We start from the raw sequence: 6586 nt of genomic DNA, 5'->3' as shown, positions 1-6586 counted from the left end.
TTGAGATTAAGAAATTCTGGGATATTAATAGGGGGTGCTTTGTGGGCAGTGGGATATGACCATGGATGGGTGGAGGAATGAACTGGATCATCTGCTTTGGGTTGAGTCTGATAGGTAGGGTTACCGGCAAGAAAGTGCGAGCGTCGTTCAATAAGTAATGCCCCACACATTTTATTCTCAGAACGTATTTATTGTTAAGTGAGAATTTGGTGACAATACATATCAACATGTCTTGTCCATGTCCTATTTTTCTACGTAATCTCCATCACATTCTGTGGCCATATGCCAAGATTGTGGAAGAGCATTTATCCCCTGGTGGTAAAAGCTCTTCTCCTGTAGCCGTAGCCATGGTTTCACGTCGCGACTGACCCTCTCGTCATCTTCAAAGTGTTTTCCCCGTAGAGAATCTTTAAACACCCCAAAATAACAGAAGTCAAAAGGTGCCAGGTCTGGACTGTAGGGTGGATGAGGCAATGATGTCCAGCATAATTTGGCGAAGTGTTCTCAGATTCACAGACTTGTGTGTGGGCGTGCATTATTGTGTTGGAGCAAGATTTCTGCTGGATTCTTGTCCGATCAAACATGTCGAAAACAGTTCTTGAGTTTATTCAGAATCTTCACCCATGAGAATGACACCACCACAATCCCAGAAGACTGTCACCATGACTTTTCCAACAGAGGGGGTTGTCTTGAATTTCTTATTTTGTGGTGAGTGAGGATTACGCCACTCCATGGACTGCCTTTTTGTTTCCAGCACAAAATGGTGCACCCATTTCTCGTCCCCCGTAACAATCCGTGACAGAAAGACCTCTCTGTCAGTTTCAAAATGCTCCAACAATTCAGATGAAATGGCCTTTCTTTGAATCTTGTTGTCCACTGTGAGCTTTTGTGGAACCCACCGTGAGCACCTCTTTGAATATCTGAGAGTCTTGATTGTTGCAGATGCGCTTCCAATGCTGACTGACAACTGTAGAGCCAGTTGTTGAGTTGTGATGCACCAGTCGGCACAAAGAATGGCATCTGCACGATTCAGCATGTCTGCAGCAGTGGCTGTGACAGGACGTCCTGAGCATGGTTGATCATGGAGCTCTGTTTCTGCATTTCCTGAGGCTGCGATTCAGCATGTCTGCAGCAGTGGCTGTGACAGGACGTCCTGAGCACGACTGATCATGGAGCTCTGTTTCTGCATTTCCTGAGGCTGCAACTTTCTTTAGCCATTACCTAATCATACTCCTATCAACTGCAGCATCACCATACACTGCACAGCCGGCCGCGGTGGTCTCGCGGTTCTAGGCGCGCAGTCCGGAACCGTGCGACTGCTACGGTCGCAGGTTCGAATCCTGCCTGGGGCATGGATGTGTGTGATGTCCTTAGGTTAGTTAGGTTTAAGTAGTTCTAAGTTCTAGGGGACTGATGACCACAGCAGTTGAGTCCCATAGTGCTCAGAGGCATTTGAACCATACACTGCACACACATGTTTATGGATGATCACCACAGTTGCTTTTTCTGCACACAAAATTCAATAACAGTACACTGCTTGTAACATGAGTCGTACATAGATGCCATTTTGATGCTGTACTATGACTCTGCCATCTGCCAGAATGGTTCGAAATTTCACTGGCGCACAGATCAAACATCAAGTGTGAAGCAAGCACCATCAAGGACGTTTGACTATGTATACCAATGGCTTTAAAAAAAATGTGGGGCATTAGTTATTGAATGACCTTGGTATTTCCACTGTAGGGACAGGGAGAAGGAGAGAAGGTCTTTAACAAGTTCAGTATGTTTCAGTTTGAGGGTGGGGCAAAAGGAATCTCATTTGGAATGGACTCATACTCTTGTGGGACTAAGGCTTTTGGAGAAAAGGTTCATTGCTGTGTTTCAGGTCTGTTTAGGTTCTGGATTCTGTATGGTGGTGGTGGGAGTTTCTGAGGATGTGGTAAATCTATGCCTGGGAGGAAGGCTTTGTCAGCTATGAGGGGATGTGGGAGAGGTTTGGAGGCTGTTGTAGAGGTGGTGGATAGTGTAGTCTACTGTGTGAGTAGGAGGTGAACAGGTTGGAGAGTTTTTTGAGGTGGCATTTGTACACTTTTCTAGTTCTTAGAGGGCAAGAGTTTCAATGTGAGATGTGGGAGCAGGAATTTGGGATTGCAGAGCAAGATAATTTTACAGATGGATAGGAGGAACTACAAGGAGGTTTGGACCTGATTTACATGGTTTTGCAGGACTAAGATGATGAGGGGTATGAACTGGCAGAATTCAAACACATGGAGTGTATTTCGGGAGGAGGGATTACAGCTGGAGTTGGGCAATTTGATGGTAAGGTCACCTGGAGAAAATTCATGAACTAGGCAACAACACCTCATATCTATTCATGTCAAACCTACCAACCATCAGCGATACCTCCAATTTGACAGCTGCCACCCATTCCATACCAAGAAGTCCCTTCCATTTAGCCTAGCCTCCCATGGCAGTTGCATCTGGAATGATGAGCAGTCTCTATCCACATATACCAAGGGTCTCACTGAGGCCTTCACAGACTTCAGTTACCCAACTAACCTGGTAAAGCAACAGATCTCCAGTGCCTTGTCTCTCCAGTCACCTACCACCTCCAATGTACCATCTGGCCACAAATGAGCACTCCCCTTGTGACTCAGTACCATCCAGGACTGGGGCAACTAAATCACATTCTCTACCAGGGCTTCAACAACCTCTTGCCATGCCCTGAAATGGGGAATATTTTACCCACTATTCTTCCTATCCCGTCCAGAGTGGTATTTCCCCACCCACTGAACCTATGCAATATCCTTGCCCATCCCTACTCCATCCCTGCTCCCAATCCTTTGCATCATAACTAATATCAAGGTAACACGCTGAGATGAATACCTGCCCCATACATCCTCCCACCACGCACTGCTCCAGTCCGGACACAGGTATTCCTATCCCACTGCAACCACTGTGCTGCTTTCTACGTGGACATGACGGTCAACAAGCTGTGTGTCTGTATGAATGGCCACTGACAAACTGTGTCCAAGAGACAGCTGGACCCCCCCCCCACCCAGTTGCTGAACATGCTACCCAACACAACATTCTTCACTTTAACGACAGCCTGCACCATCTGCATCCTTCATACTAAAGTCAGCCTTTCTGAACTGCATATGTGGGAACTCTCCCTGCAATATATCCTACGTTCCCATAACTCTCTGTCCTCAACCTTCACCAATACCTCTCCTGCTTCCACTTCAGCATTACACAGCCTTCTATTCCACCAACGTATCCACTAATCAATCTTTTTTGCTCACCTCTCTTTCTCTCCCTCCCCCATGAACCATGGACCTTACCGTTGGTGAGGAGGCTTGCATGCCTCAGCGATACAGATGGCCGTACTGTAGGTGCAACCACAACGGAGGGTATCTGTTGAGAGGCCAGACAAACGTGTGGTTCCTGAAGAGGGGCAGCAGCCTTTTCAGTAGTTGCAGGGGCAACAGTCTGGATGATTGACTGATCTAACCTTGCAACACTAACCAAAACGGCCTTGCTGTGCTGGTACTGCGAATGGCTGAAAGCAAGGGGAAACTGCAGCCGTAATTTTTCCTGAGGGCATGCAGCTTTACTGTATGGTTAAATGATGATGGCGTCCTCTTGGGTAAAATATTCCGGAGGTAAAATAGTCCCCCATTCGGATCTCTGGGCGGGGACTACTCAAGAGGACATCGTTATCAGGAGAAAGAAAACTGGCATTCTACGGATCGGAGCATTGAATGTCAGATCCCTTAATCGGGCAGGTAGGTTAGAAAATTTAAAACGGGAAATGGATAGGTTGAAGTGAGATATAGTGGGAATTAATGAAGTTCGGTGGCAGGAGGAACAAGACTTTTGGTCAGGTTAATATAGGGTTATAAATACAAAATCAAATAGGGGTAATGCAGGAGTAGGTTTAATAATGAATAAAAAAATAGCAGTGTGGGTAAGCTACTACCAACAGCATAGTGAACGCATTATTGTGGCCAAGATAGACACGAAGCCCATGCCTACTACAGTAGTACAAGTTTATATGCCAACTAGCTCTGCAGATGATGAAGAAATTGATTAAATGTATGATGAGATAAAAGAAGTTATTCAGGTAGTGAAGGGAGACGAAAATTTAATAGTCATGGGTGACTGGAATTCGAGGGTAGGAAAAGGGAGAGAAGGAAACATAGTGGGTGACTATGGATTGGGGGAGAGAAATGAAAGAGGAAGCCATCTGGTAGAATTTTGCACAGAGCATAACTTAAATCATAGCTAACACTTGCTTCAAGAATCATGAAAGAAGGTTGTATGCATGGAAGAACCCTGGAAATACTAGGTATCAGATAGATTATATAATGGTAAGACAGAGATTTAGGAACCAGGTTTTAAATTGTAAGACATTTCCAGGGGCAGATGTGGACTCTAACCACAATCTATTGGTTATGAACTGTAGATTAAAACGGAAGAAGCTGCAAAAAGGTGGTAATTTAAGGAGATGGGACCTGGATAAACTGAAAGAACCAGAGGTTGTACAGAGTTTCAGGGAGAGCATAAGGGAACAATTGACAGGAATGGGGGAAAGAAATACAGTAGAAGAAGAATGGGTAGCTCTGAGGGATGAAGTAGTGAAGGCAGCAGAGGATCAAATAGGTAAAAAGACGAGGGCTAGTAGAAACCCTTGGGTAACAGAAGAAATATTGAATTTAATTGATGAAAGGAGAAAATATAAAAATGCAGTAAATGAAGCAGGCAAAAAGGAATACAAATGTCTCAAAAATGAGATCGACAGGAAGTGCAAAATGGCTAAGCAGGGATGACTAAAGGACAAATATAAGGATGTAGAGGCTTATCTCACTAGGGGTAAGATAGATATTGCCTACAGAAAAATTAAAGAGACCTTTGGAGAAAAGAGAGCCACTTGTATGAATATCAAGAGCTCAGATGGAAACCCAGTTCCAAGCAAAGAAGGGAAAGCAGAAAGGTGGAAGGAGTATATAGAGGGTCTATACAAGGGCGATGTACTTAGGGACAATATTATGGAAATGGAAGAGGATGAAGATGAAATGGCAGATACGATACTGCGTGAAGCGTTTGACAGAGCACTGAAAGACCTGAGTCGTAACAAGGCCCCGGGAGTAGACAACATTCCATTGGAACTGCTGACGGCCTTGGGAGAGCCAGTCCTGACAAAACTCTTACCATCTGGTGAGCAAGATGTATGAGACAGGCGAAATACCCTCAGACTTCAAGAAGAATATAATAATTCCAATCCCAAAGAAAGCAGGTGTTGACAGATGTGAAAATTACCGAACTATGAGTTTAATAAGTCACAGCTGCAAAATACTAATGCGAATTCTTTACAGACGAATGGAAAAACTGGTAGAAGCTGACCTTGGCGAAGATCAGTTTGAATTCCACAGAAATGTTGGAACACGTGAGGTAATACTGACCTTACGACTTATCTTAGAAAATAGATTAAGGAAAGGCAAACCTACATTTCTAGAATTTGTAGACTTAGAGAAAGCTTTTGACAATGTTGACTGGAATACTCTCTTTCAAATTCTAAAGGTGGCAGGGGTAAAATACAGGGAGCGAAAGACTATTTACAATTTGTACAGAAACCAGATGGCAGTTATAAGAGTCGAGGGGTATGAAAGGGAAGCAGCGGTTGGGAAGGGAGTGAGACAGGGTTGTAGCCTGTCCCCGATGTTATTCAATCTGTATATTGAGCAAGCAGTAAAGGAAACAAAAGAAAAATTCGGAGTAGGTATTAAAGTCCACGGAGAAGAAATAAAAACGCTGAGGTTCGCCGATGACATTGTAATTCTGTCTGAGACAGCAAAGGACTTGGAATAGCTGTTGAACGGAATGGACAGTGTCTTGAAAGGGGGATATAACATGAACATCAACAAAAGCAAAACGAGAATAATGGAATGTAGTCGAATTAAGTCAGGTGATGCTGAGGGAATTAGATTAGGAAATGAGACACTTAAAGTAGTTGATGAATTTTGCTGTTTGGGGACCAAAATAACTGATGATGGTCGAAGTAGAGAGGATATAAAATGTAGACTGGCAATGGCAATGAAAGTGTTTCTGAAGAAGAGAAATTTGTTAACATCGAGTATAGATTTAAGTGTCAGGAAGTCGTCTCTGGAAGTATTTGTATGGAGTGTAGCCATGTATGGAAGTGAAACATAGACGATAAATAGTTTGGACAAGAAGAGAATAGAAGCTTTTGAAATGTGGTGCTACAGAAGAATGCTGAAGATTAGATGGGTAGATCACATAACTAATGAGGAGGTATTGAATAGAATTGGGGAGAAGAGGAGTTTGTGGCACAACTTGACAAGAAGAAGGGTCCGGTTGGTAGGACATGTTCTGAGGCATCAAGGGATCACAAATGTAGCATTGGAGGGCAAAAATTGTAGAGGGAGACCAAGAGATGAATACACTAAGCAGATTCAGAAGGATGTAGGTTGCACTAAGTACTGGGAGATGAAGAAGCTTGCACAGGACAGAGTAGCATGGAGAGCTGCATCAAACCAGTCTCAGGACTGAAGACAACAACTTCTAC

The sequence above is a fragment of the Schistocerca americana genome, chromosome 1 (genome assembly GCF_021461395.2).
Source record: "Schistocerca americana isolate TAMUIC-IGC-003095 chromosome 1, iqSchAmer2.1, whole genome shotgun sequence".
NCBI classification, from domain to species: Eukaryota; Metazoa; Arthropoda; class Insecta; order Orthoptera; family Acrididae; genus Schistocerca; species Schistocerca americana.
Note: the sequence above shows the minus strand (reverse complement) of the source record.